Genomic DNA, 13,808 nt, shown 5'->3' with positions numbered 1-13,808 from the left:
TCCTTTGCAGTACCCTGTCCCAGACCCCTCCAGTCCCTTGACCCAGACCACCCACCCTGCAATCCCTAGCCTGGTCCCTAAGGGCAGGACAGGAGGCAGAATCGAGGGTGAAGGCAGGCTGTTGGATCTGGGGCCTAGCTCTGTCCTTGCTGGAGTTTGGGGCAGACTCACAGGCTGGAGCCCTACTCCCAGCAAGGTCTCACTCAGAGCTCACCTCACCTGCGCCAGGGACACCCACCTCCTTCCTTTTGAGGGCTCGCAACCTGCTCTCTGACCTAACCCAGATCCCCTTGGGGATGCTGGGACGTCGCCTCCAAGAAGGGGGTTTGCAGGGTGGAGATCCCCTTTTGCTAGTCCCCTGTAAGACAGCTGACTGACCTTGCCCTTCAGGACCTCCTTGTTCTGCTGATCCCCGAGTGGGTCCCTTCCCCTCCACCAAATGTGCCCCCAGAGAGGCTCAGGCTGGACACCCGTTGGGTGGAGGCCAAGGCCTGTTTCTCAGCCTGGCTGTCCGTGCTAAGGTCCCTGGTCTCCTGTCTGCTCCCCCAACCCCCTCCCAAGACAAGGCCTTCAGGGTTCTCTGAGCATCACACTTGTCTCCGACCCCGAGCCCTTGCAGGGGCCATTTTCCCTCCCGGGAGCACTTTCCCTCCTCCTCTCTGCTCAGCTAAAAGGCTCCCCAGTGAAAGTGTCACTTTTCCTAGGCTCGTTGTCCTTGTTGTCAGGGCCACTGCCCCAGAGCCACCTGCCAGGAGGTTGGGGGTGGGGGGTGTGCTGCATTAATTTTTTTAAAAGATTTTATTTATTTATTTTTAGAAAGAGTGAGAAAGAGAAGAATTGAAATGTTAATGTGAGACAGAAACATCAATGGTTGACTCCTGCATGTGCCCCTACTGGGGACCGAACCCACAACCCAGGCATGTGTTCTCACCGGGAATTGAGCCTGCGACCCTTCACTTTGTGGGATGACACCCAACCAACTGATCCACACCAGTCAGGGCCTGCACCAGACAATTCTGGATGTTGCTACCTGACCAGTAAGCCAGCAAAGGTATTAGTCAGCAGCCTCACTGGCTGCTCCGTGTGTGTCTGTATGACTGTGTACCTGTTGCTGTGTCAATGTTGAAATATGTCAGTGTGTTTGTGTGTGTCTGCAACTGTGTGTATATGTATGTCTGTGTTTGTGTGTGCAGGCGTGCACATGCATCCATGTGCATGGGAGAGGGCAGGGGTCCCCGGAGGGAGGGAACGGTGTGCGGAGGCTTTTTGCACCGGTGACCCTGTTGATTGTGTCTCGTGTGTGCGGGTCCCTAGTTGGTTACATTACTCTGCCACTCCTGATGCCACAACACCCTGGGGTGGGGGTCCGGGGAGCATCCTCACTCTCCCGAGGAGAAAGCTGAGACTCAGAGAGAACGGAACACAGCACAGGCCCAGTGGGTTGTCCCAGAGTCGCGGCTCTTGCCTGTGCCACGTGTGGCAAGAGGCTGGTGAAAGGAGGCTTGCGCCTGCGCAAGGAGGAGCAGAAACTCCGGATGGCGGCCCAGCCCTGCCTGCCCCTTCCTGGGGGCGGGAGGTGGGGGCTCCTGGGACAGAGGTCTCTAGAGTATTCCTCTACTAGATTCCTGAGGTGCGAGCTTCCTTCCAGGAATTACTCCGCCCGCCCCCGCCCCAGTGGACTTCCTTTCTATGGCTCACAGCCTCCACCTTCTGCATGATTTCCCTCATTGGGCATGGGAATGTCAGAGGCCCAGCCTATGGCCAGGAGTTCAAGGCACGGACTTGGTGGTGCCCTACCGCCGCTGTTGCAAGGGCAGCTGGCACCTCCTCCTTCATATTAAAGACGACCCTGAGGTCCTATCTTCCTGCTGAGCCTCCCTCATACCCTGCCCCGTACAACACCCAAAGCACCAGAATTGACCCTTTCTCTCAGAACTCCGCATGGACGCTGCTCCTCTCACAGCCCCTTCTCTAGTGGGATGTTGTTGGAGTCCTCAGCAGGGACATAGGGAAGCTTTCTTGGCGAAGGTGACCCTGATCTGAGCTCTGAAGGATGACTGAGAGAGCTATCCATGTGGAGAAGCAAGAAGGACATTCCAGAAGAAGGAAAGAGCGCAGACAAAGGTATGATCCCCCTCGGAGGGAAACGGAGGCAGAACGGAATGGACAGGATCAGCCTCCAGCTGGATGAGGGGCTGGGTGTGTTTGTCCCTGGTGATTTCATGTATAGGCCTATCTTTTCTTTTTAAGGTTTTCTTTCTTTATTTTTAGAGAGAAGGGAAAGGAGGGAAAAAGAGAGTGAGAGAAACATCAGTGTGTGAGAGAAACATTGATCGGTTGCCTCTTGCACACCCCCAACCAGTGACCTGGTCCGCAACCCAAGCATCTGCCTTGACAGGGAATCAAACCAGCAACTTTTTGGTTTGCAGGCAATGCCCAACCCATTGAGCCACACCAGTCAGGGTTAGATCTATCTTGGTCTCTTACTTCAGCAGGCACCCTGACCCTTTGCTCAGGAAACCCCAACTTCACTTGCTCCACTTGGGTACCTTCTGTTTGGGGTCTTTGGTCTTATTCCAGACCACTAGGAGTTCAGCTACCGTGCACAATTTTCTCCCCGCTCACTCCTTCGCTTAGCTCTGGTGACAGCTCTCCTTGCCAGCCCCTACCCCACGGAATTGCCCCTCTGCTAGGGTGTGGGTGTACAGAGACTCTGACGAAACGGAAGTGTTGGTGGAAGATGATTAATTCCATTTCAGCCACGTTAAGTGGAGGAGATTGCGGGGCTGCTGTGTAGGCAATGCTGGCTGCTTCCTCCCCCATATCTAGTCTCTCTCAATAATAGAATCTTCTCTTTTTAACCATGCCCATGGCCACCCAGCCTACAGAATAGATTTCCCAGCCTTCTTGCTGCTAGGCGTGGCTGTGTGACTAAGTTCTGGCTACCAAGATATGTTATGTGGCATCTCCCAGCCCTAAACACTGCTGTTGGTTGCCCATTGTTTCTTGTTCCTCATCCTACCCTTCTCCATCGTGCTGCCTGGAATGCGGACGAGATGACTGGACTTCCAACCACCATGTAGGACCCTAAGGTTGAGGGACACACCCTAGCGGTAGCATAACAGTGACCTGCAAGGAGACTGGCGTGGAGATCTCCAGCCAGCCCAGGGCTGCGCACTGCTAGACTTTTACATGCAACAGAAACTTTTTTGTTTAGGATACCGAGTCCTCAGTCTCTGTTACTCGTAGCAGAATGTAATCCTGCCTGATTCGACCCCAACGCGAAATGTTGAGGAGGCTGTTGGTATACAGACCTGGGGCTTGGGGCAGAGTTTGGAGCTGTGGGTAGACATTTGGCGGCTGTCCTTACGGAGATGGTAATTGAAGCCACGAGAGGGATGAGATCACTCAGGCAGAGTGCGCAGTGTGGAAGGCGAGGGAAGAGGGCTGCCGCCCCGCCCTTGCCCGTGATCCTAGCTTTGCCGCTCAGTTTCATCCCCTGCTTCCAACATTAGGAGGATTCTGTCTCCCCAGAATCTTCTTGGCTTTGATGATGCAGAATCAGGATGGAAGAAGACAAAAGATACAGAGAATAGGGTTGGGGGGAATTATTTTGAGGAGTTTTTAGTTGTATTTATTTTTAGAGAGAGGGGAAGGGAGGGAGAAAGAAAGGGAGAGAAACATCGACAGGCTGCTTCTTGCGTGCCCCCAACCAGGGGCCTGGTCTGCAACCCAGGCATGTGCCCTGACTGGGAATTGAACCATCAACCTTTCGGTTCTCAGGCTGGTGCTCAATCCACTCAGCCACAGCAGCTAGGGCTGTTTTGAGGAGTTTTTAAAGAATTATAGGAGAAACTATGGTGTGTGGCAAAGTGGATCAGAGAAAAAGATTTCATAAGATGTTGTAAGTATCCCTTTTATGACAATTATTTTTTGGTTGCTAGACTGGACCTATTCTGTCATCACATCACCTGAGACTGGTCCACTTTTGGTCCACTTGGATGGTGGCTTTAGGAGTACTGCACAAGTAACCAGACTCCCTTAGAGCAGCAGAAGTAAAGGAGAAGCTTATGTCAAGGACACAGGGGCTTGCGTGGCCCAGAATCTGGGGGCAGAGGTGTGCATCTGGGCTTCACAAGGCCTGGAACAGGAGCCGGAGCTATTCCAGCGGCCAGGGAAGCTGTTGCCCTGGCCACTGTCCTCCCTCTGTTGCCACATGGCCTCTCCTCTCTGCTGCTCTCTGCATGTCTGCTATAGTCTCTTCTTGCTGCAGATTGCCTTTTAAAAAAATTCATAGACTTTATTTTTAAAACTGTTTTAGATTTACAAAAATATTGAGCAGATAGTACAGAGCATTTCCCCCTTTCTTCTCCCTCACATACAGTTCCCTTATTATTAACATCTTGGATTAGTGTGGCGTATTTGTTACAATTAATGAACCAGTATTGATATCTTATTAGCTAACGTTCACACTTTAGCCCTGGCTGGTGTGGCTTACTGGACTGAGCACCCGCCCGCAGACCAAAAGTTTGCTGGTTTGATTCCCGGTCAGGGCACATGCCCGGGTTAGGGGCCTGGTCCCCAGTTGGGGGGTGTGCAAGAGGCAGCCATGTCTCCCTCACACATCGATGTTTCTCTCCCTCTCTCCCTCCATTCCCCTGTCTCTAAAAATAAATTAATTAATTAAATAAATAAAAACTTTATGAAAAAATAAAGTTCACAGTTTACTTTAAGGTTCATTCTTCATGTTGCATGTCTATTGGGTGTTTTGACAAATACATATCATGTATTCACCATTACAGTGTCATACAGAGTATTTTCGTTGCCCTAAAAATCCTGTGCTCACCTATTCATCCCTCCCCTCCCCAATTTCTGGCAACCAGCAGTCTTTTTACTGTCTTTAAAGTTTTGTTTTTTCCAGAATGTCAAAGAGTAGAAATCATGCAGTATGTAGCCTTTTTGGATTGGCTTCTTTCACATAGTAATCTGCACTTAAGCTTCCTTCATGTCTTTTCATGGATTGATAGCTTATTTCTTTTGTATTGCTGAATAATATTCTATTGTATATGTGTAATACTATTTATCCATTCACCTACTAAAGGACACCTTGGTTGCTTCTAGTTTTTGGAAGTTATAAATAAATCTGTTGTAAACATTTGTGTACAGCGTTTTTTGTAGACATAGTTTTCAACTCAATTGGGTAAATATCTAGAAGCTTGACTGCTGGATTGTATGGTAACACCATAAATAGCCTTGTTAGCAACTGCCAAACTATGTTCCAAAGTGACCATACCATTTTTCATTATCACCAACAAAGAATGAGAGTACACATCCTCACCAGTATTTGCTATTGTCAGTGTTCTAGACTTTGGCCATTCTAATAGGCATGTAGTGGTATCTCATTGTTATTTTAACTTGCAGTTCCCTAAGGACATATGATGTGGGACATCGTTTTTTAAGATTTCATTTATTTATTTTTAGAGAAGGGAAGAGACAGAGAAAGAGAGGGAAAGAAACATTGATGCGTGAGATACACATAGATCAGTTGCCTCTCACACACCCCCAAATTGGGACCTGGCCCACAACCCAGGCATGTGCCCTCACTGGGAATCAAACTAGGGACCTTTTGGTTTGCAGGCCAGTGCTCAATCCACTGAGCCACACCAGCCTGGGCTGGAGCATCTTTTCATATGCTTATTTGCACCTGTATGTCTTCTTTGGTGAGTTATCTGTTCAGATCTTTTGTCCTTTCTTACAAAAAAGTTATTGATTTTTTTTAAGAGGGAGAAAGGGAGAGAGAAAAAAAATCAATTTGTTGTTCCACTTATTTATGCATTAATTGGTTGATTCTTGTATGTACCCTGATAAGGGATCAAACCTGCAACCTTGATGTATCTGGACTACGCTCTAACCAACTGAACTAGCTGGCCAAGGCTTGCCCATATTTAATGGAGTGGTTCGATTTCTTCTTGTTGAATTTTAAGAGTTCTTTGTATATTTTGGATACAAGTATGTGTTTTGCAAATATTTTTCCCAGTCTGTGGTTTTCATTCTCTTAAAAGATTGCCTTTTATTTATTTTTTTTCTTCTCCATGCATGTGATCATTCCACATCTCCTTAGTTTATTTGCCCTTCATTCCAGCTACAAGGAGATGCCAAATAGTGTCTCTCTCAGTTCCAGTTCCAGATTTTTGGAACAGATTATTATTTGACCAGTTTGATGAAGTGAGAAATTAATTACATCTGGATGGGGTGGTGGTGTTAAGATAGCTAGAAGGGAGGCTGGGAAATGTAAATTTCTTTTTCCAGCCTCTGCATTATAAACAGGAAAACAAACTAGAAAGAGGTGGGAAGGGAGTGTCAACGTTCCATTTACACATAGGAGGTGGAGCCCGATGAGCCGGTGAGGGACTTCTGATACGGCATAATATGTGTCAGTAAAGAAATTCAGCCGGCAGTATGGGACAAAACAAACAAACAACAAAATCCCCTATACCCAGTTCCACTCCTCAGAACTTTTTCCATTTTTAGCTACTCTGGAGTTGTACGTCATAGTAATAAATCATATTCTTTACCTTTGTTTCTCAATTTAGTAACTAAGAGAGCATCTAATGATAGGTCATCATTAAAGCAAGAATTTAAACCACACTATCTCCCAGTTCCCCCCATGGCCACTTGTATTTTAAACTTAGTTTCTCATCCATCAACTTCAGACAATATTTCTTGAGCCCCACCGCTATATACGAACAGTTAGCCCCTCTGTGCCACCTGCTGCCTTCCTTCCCCACCTCTTTCTAATTGCTGTTGGTTCTATCTTTACATTCCTATGGTCAAATTTTATAACACTTACATTGTGTTCTGTAACTATAATTACGTCTTCCATTCTTGAGCTTTAGTTTGATTCTGAAAGCTGAGAACTAACCAATCTTAAGATGATATAAACATTACTAATGGCAGAACCGAGTCACCAGGTAGGTCCATTGAGAAGGAAGTGTAATGCCACCTTCTCTACTTTCTGCTCCTCGAAGGGGAATATTTGCTGTCTGAAATGTTAAGGTCAAATACAGTTTCTTTTCTTACACTCCACTAATTGCACAAAAATCATGCCTCACATATGTTTACTTCACATTTGGTTTGTGGAATAGATTTTGTTGTTTCTGGTTTTCTAATTACCTTTCTTTTTCCTTTTGGAGAGAAGAAACAGATGTTATCTCCATTATGTGACCACAAAGTCTACTTGCCGTGCGCACTTCCCCGTGCCTGGGTCCTTTATACATGTAGTGAGATGGGGTAGCTGTTGGTGTGTTTACCCAGCATTCTTTTGGTGAACTGCTGTTCCCTTAGTCCAATTGTGTGACCTCGGTTTTTTCAATTGCAGTGCCTTTGGGGAGGGCTTGTACCCAAGGTCTGGCAGTTTACCTTGATGGTGACTCATCCAGGGTATGGACATACAACTGAGGCGTGGATTAATGGGGTCCCTCTATGGGATTTTATCAGTGGATATTAGAGAGAGAGAGAGAGAGAGCAAGAGAGAGAGAGAGAGAAGTACTCACCACTTTAGCTTCAGGTAAGGCTTGGTCCAGGGACTCCAAGAGTGTCACCAAGGACCCAGGGCCACGATAGGTTTTTCCTCTCTTTTGGTGTTATCTTTATCCTTGGCTATTCATGGTGGACTGCCAGCAGCAACAAGTTCCTCTTATGTAGCAAATGGGAGGTGTGGTGGTAGTTGTCAATCCTACCTAATCCACAGGATTTGAGAATACGGCAGGGGTATAGAGGGTTTTTTTTCTCCCCCCCCAAAATAAGTGAATTCATTTGGGATACCAAAACCACAAATGTTCATGCTCTTTTCTATTGAATTTATTTTTATTTCAGTGATTCTATTTTAAAATTCCAAGGGTTAATTCTTGCTTTATTTTCAGAGCTGCTTCTTTTTGTTTTATGAATGTAATAGCATTAGAACCTTTTTATAAGTTCTCTTCTGTTCTTTCAATGATCTGTTTCTTCTGGGATCCGTTTGCTCACCTTTTGTTTAGCTTACTAAAGAGGCAGTATAGCCGAGTAGTTCAGAGTATATGCAGGAAACAAACTGCCTGAATTCAGGTTCCATCTCTCTGCCCCTCACTAGCTGTGCCAACCCCAGCCAGGTTATGTTACCTTACCTTTCTGTGATGTGGCTTTCGGGAGAGTGGGCATAACAATAGCACCTAGCTCAGAGAGTCATTAAATGAGTTAAACACCTCCAGGCCCACAGTAAGAACTCAATAGCTATTTGCTATTATTTGCTTAATTCTCCTACTTTTCTCTTTCTTTTCTTTTCTTTTCTTTTTTTTTTCAGCTGCCTGGTAATACCTGGTGACCAATTCATCTTCATGAACAGAGAGCAAAGCTGGTTGGTACTGGTATTGATGTAGGGTATTTCCTGTGCCCTGGATCCTTAGCACTGGAGGGCAGAGAGGTCCTTATGCCTATGGTCCCCCTTAGAGAGCCCACTCCTGCTCTCTTTACCTGCTCCAGCATCTGGGCCAGCTATCACTCAGGCATGCTTTGGCTGTGGTTTCCTCTGCCTCGTTTGCCCCTCATTGCAATCAGCCCTTTTTCTGTCTTCTAGATGTCAATCAAAACCTATGGGCAGTTGATGTCCACCACCCCCAGCCATCCTGTCCTCAGCCTTCCTATGGGTTTGTTTCTTTTTTCTTTTCCTTTCTGTGCTGTTGGTGGCATTCGAAGGGCTAGCGGTGGCAGAGACATGTTCTCAGCTCACCATCTAGAACTGGAAGTTGGTATAGTGGTTTAAATGCGTCTAAATCCAGCCTGCTCTTCACAGAGTAGGGTCCCTTGGGGCTGCAAGTGTTCACACGGGGCACCCAGACCCCTCACAGGAAGGAGAAAGGGAGGATCCACAACTTGGGCCTTTATATTTTCTTGTGAGGCTTCACAAGTGGGCCTGTCGGCCTCAAAGCCAGTCCCTCAGCGGGTCATCCCGCAGACCTGGTGACTGGTTTGGGGAGAAGGGTGGCCTTCAGTTTCCCTAAGAATTTCAGAGCGCTCATACTCAGGGAGCAGAAGTAAATGAGTACAAGGTGCCTGAGAGGGGAGGAGAGCGAGAGAGGCCGGCCACCGGATGTGTGGAGTGACTGAGTGAGTGAAAAATGCATGTAGCTATGGGAATAGGGGGCACTTTGGGTGGAAGAAGGGGAACACAGCCTTCACTTACTCTCACTATGCACTCACAGAGCTCATCCTACATTCCAGGCCCCATGGGGAGCACTTCACACAAGCTGTCTGGAGGACTTCAGTTCAGAGTGGTTGAGTGACTTTCCCATGATCACACAGGTGTGAGAATCTGTATTTGAATTCAGCTCTATGCAGGGCCCTTAACCATTGCAATATACCACTCCCACCTGCCCCCACGCTGACCGTAGAGGCATCCAGATCTCCCTTGAGCTACTAAGGACTGAACTGTCCGCAGCTCAAGTGTTGCAATTGAGTGTGAAGACAAAAGATGCTGTAGCTGGGGACTCTGGCGCCCTCTGGGGGAGATAGGAGGATCTGCAGAGATGCTGTCGAGGTGGGAAAGGGTCTGCGGCTGGGATCCAAAAAATGGATGATAGAATTAGGGTCCTGATTGCATCAAGTGAGGGCAGGGCTTTATCCACCCCTCCACCCCTTAGTAATGAGCCCCCAATATTTACCTGGGCATATAATCTATTAGAATAAAGAAATAAGGCCATGTTACTAACCTTACTAGTGGGATACAAGCAGAATAAAATGTGTAAGTTAAGGAATTACCCTTAAAAGATAGGGGTCTGGCCCTGACTGGTGTGGCTTGGTTAGCTGGGTATCATTCTGCAAGGTGAAAGATCATCTGTTCGATTCCTGGTCCGGGCACACACCTAGACTGCAGACCTGGTCCCCAGGCAGGGCAAGTGAGAGAAGGAATCGATTGATGTTTTTCTCTGACATTGATGTTTCTCTTTCTCTCCAAAAATAAATAAATAAAACCTTTTGAAAAAGGGACAGACTTTTGTTCCTTCCTCCATCCTACTTTCTGGAATGCAGGTATAACGGCTGGAAATCAGCAGCCATCATGGGCCATGAATGGAAGTAGCTCACTGAAGATGGCCAAGCAGAAAACCAAGAAATGGTCTAGTTTCGTGTTGACTGTGACATCGCCATAGCAGCCTTAGGAGCCAGCATTTACTTGAAGGAGAGAAAGATACACTTCTGTTTTATTTAAACCACTGTTATTTGGAGTTTCCTGTACTTTTGCCGCATTTTTTTTATTTGAAAAAATTATGCTGGTTTATTTCAAAACAAAAGTGAAAAAACATCATCAAAATTTTACTCAGAGTAACACCAGTAAGCCATGAAATAAAATTCACTCGTTAGCCAGATTTAATTTCATACTCAAGATTTCACGTGTCAAGCATTGCCGCTAAAAAACATTGACATATTTGCTGATGTTCTTTCCCAATTCTGAAAAGTTCTGTTATTTTAGGATCTGTCATTCTTAGGGCAGATTTTAGTCTGATATGTCTAATTACCATGAGATGGAATTGTGGGATACGAAAGTCCAGGATTTGTTAGTTTCCCCCTGACATTTATTCCTTCTGTCTTACAACCTCCAAATAATATGGGTGTCGCACTGCGCGGGGGCTGGAAGGGGCACGGCGCCACGGGGGGGCGCCACAGGGAGGGCGGTGCCCCCTGGCTCTGAGGGAAACCAGCTGGGGCCAGCTGAGGTGGGAGCAGGGCTCTGAATCCTGCAGAGCCCCACCCGGGGTTGTCACAGATGAGGGGGGATAAGCATAAAACATCACAAACACTTCTCTGTTTGCCGGGAGAGCAGACGGGGGCACTTCCCTCTTACTGGAAAAGGCTGTGGCGCATCCCCCTAGTGGGGAAGGCGCTGTCGCCCTTTGTTCCAAGGCTTTTATTGAAAATCTTATCAGTGGGGCTAGGTTACAAGAATGCATAGGTTATCTCATTACATTATTATGTTAAGTTTCACAAATAATATATGGTGCTTGTAAGAAGACAAGTGACAGGAATATACTAATTTACATGGGTCAGAGAGGAGACTAGCAAAAACAATAGAGGCTGTAGATAAGGGGAAAGTAGACTTAAAGGCGCCTTAAAGATATAGGGTAAGGGGTGTAAATAAAGTAAAGGTCCTTCGCAGCGTGAGCTGACCAGAGATTTGAGGGAAGAACAAAACACACTCTAAAGAATTTACTTTTAGACTTGATTTCCCCAGGACCCGCCAGATATGATTTAGGGTTGGTTTCCTGCACGGTTTCAAGCCTGAGCCCTGCGCGGGGAGGGAGCCACCAAGAGATAAGGAGACTGCTTCTGGGCTGCAGTGAGGACTCCGGCCGTGTCCAAGCCAAGCCGAGAGGTGCAGGGGCCTCTTTGCCCCTTCTCCGTGTCCCCCAATTTCTTGTCTGCTGCCAGTACCGACTGGGACCTGTCTTAGGTTGTTTACCTCGGCGCGAGGTAGCTTACCCGTCGTTGATGACCAGTCCTCCATGGCAAAGCACAGAGGCAGGAGCTATGCCCCTGCCGGAGGGGACAGGCCAAGTCTCCTCAGGAGTCTGTTTTTCCAAGGCCTCCCAATTATTTCCAGCCTTGGGGTCCTCCAGCCTGTTGGCAGGGTTACAGCTCCTGAAACCAGGCAGGGCGTTTCCCAGCAATGGGCATGGATGTAGCTATGCACACTACTTTGAGCCACCTACCTCAGGGTTGAAAATGTCAGTTGTCTAAAGAGTCAAGGGCATTAGTTTCATGTAATGGAGGATGTCCAAGTTAGAGTGCCTACCATGTATGGTCAAAATTATTGGGAGAATAGAGTCAGTGGAATGACCTCTGTCCTTTCTTGTCTCTTTTTGTTCAAAGAGAAGTTTTAGGTTCACAGCAAAATGAGGGGAAGGTACAGAAACTTCCCGTGCGTCCTCCTCCCCCACCCTTGCATAGGCTCCACACCCCGCAGTTCCCATCTCCCCCAGCATTGTTACAATCGAGGAACCTATACTGAGGCAGCGTAGTCACCCAAAGTCCATAGCTCGTGTTACAGTTCACGTAGTTTTGAATATTCTATAGATTTGGACAGATGTACAATGACATGTGCCCTTCATGACAGTGTCATACAGAGTATTTTCACTGCCCTAAAAAATCCTCTGTGCCCAACCTCCTCTTCCCTCTCTCCCCAATCCCTGGCAACCACTGATGTTTTTACTGTCTCCATAGCTTTGTTTTTTCCAGAATGTCATGTAGTTGGAATCATAAAATAAGCAGCCTTTCCAGATTGTCTTCCTTCATTTAGTCACATGCATTTAAGTTCTGTTATGTCTTTTCATGTCTTCATACATAGCTAATTTCTTTGACTAATATTCTATTGTTTGGTGTATTCTACCATTTATTTATCCATTCACCTACTGAGGGACAATCTTTGCCGCTTCTAAATTTTGGCAATTATGAATAAAACTACTATAAACAGCCATGTACAGGTTTTTGTGTAAACATAGCTTTTCAATTTGACTGGATAAATACCAAGCAGCACTATTGCTGGATTGTATGGTATGATTCATTTTGTAAGAAACTGCCAAATTGTCTTCCAAAGTGGCCATACCATTTTGCATTCCCACCAGCAATAAATGAGAATTTCTGTTGCTTCACATCCTTGCTAGCATTTGGTGCTGTCATTGTTCTGGATTTTGGCCATTCAAATTGGTATGCAGTGGTATCTCCTTATTTTGAAATTTGAATTTCTGTAATGGCATCTGATGAGGAACATCTTTTCATGTGCTTATTTGCCATATGGATTTCTCTTTGGTGAGATCTTATTTATTTTTTTTGCAGCCGAAATATTACGCCTTGGGTAAACTTCCTAATGTCCTCATGCCTTGATTCCCTTATCTGGAATGAGCGTAGTACCCACCGCACAGAGTGTTTGTGAAAGTTAAAAGTATGCGTAGCAGCATGACTTGTTGAGAAGTAGCGTACGAATTTTTATTTTTTTAATTTATTTTGGCAGCTGTAGACGCAAAGAAATAACAAAAGGCAAGACTCCCTGACTAGGCAAAGTAGACAAGGCTTTGTTCTTCTTACCCCAAGGAAATTAAGCAGGTCCTTGGTGTGCTCTTCTGAGATACAGGCCTTGTATAAGTTTACTTCTGTAGCCAAGAAGTACCGCAGAATTCTCAGTGACATCCAACAGTAAACATGCACCTGCAGCTGGGCTCAGCTGGGCTCTGTTCCAGGCTGTGGGGCTGGTTCAAGTCTGTTCTCCATGTCTGTCCTCCTCTTTGGACCAGCGGGCCAGCTGGAGTATGTCCTTTGCATGGGAATGTTCAAAATGCAAGAGGGCAAGGCCAATTATGCAAATACATTTCAAGACTTGGTTTATGTCATGTCCACTCACATCTGTTGGCCACGTAAGTTTTGGCTGAGACCAAACCAGTGGGTAAAGGAATATGCTTTGCCTACCCTGAAGCCATGGGGTAGGTATATGTAGTCTACAGCAGACGGAAGGATTGGGGCCAATAAGTTGCACAGGCCCAGAGCTGGTGGGTCTCTGGACTATATGCTGGGGCATATATAAGCTATATGCTGGGGTTGGTGGAGGAAGCCATGGGATGAGCCCATTATGTTTGCGTCAAAAGAAGAAATGGCCCGAGGTTAGGAGTGATACAGGGCTACAGAGAGGACAGGGTGATAGAGACCAGAGTTCTCTGGGGCCTGAGGACATCAGGATGGAATGTCAGGAGACATCTGCTTTGGGACACTGTGGCCTGGGACCCTGGGTC

Source organism: Pteronotus mesoamericanus, unplaced genomic scaffold (genome assembly GCF_021234165.1).
Source record: "Pteronotus mesoamericanus isolate MK-2021 breed Mesoamerican mustached bat unplaced genomic scaffold, CSHL_Meso_final contig_25, whole genome shotgun sequence".
NCBI classification, from domain to species: Eukaryota; Metazoa; Chordata; class Mammalia; order Chiroptera; family Mormoopidae; genus Pteronotus; species Pteronotus mesoamericanus.
The sequence above is the reverse complement of the archived record's forward strand: the minus strand, read 5'-3'. Positions refer to the sequence as shown.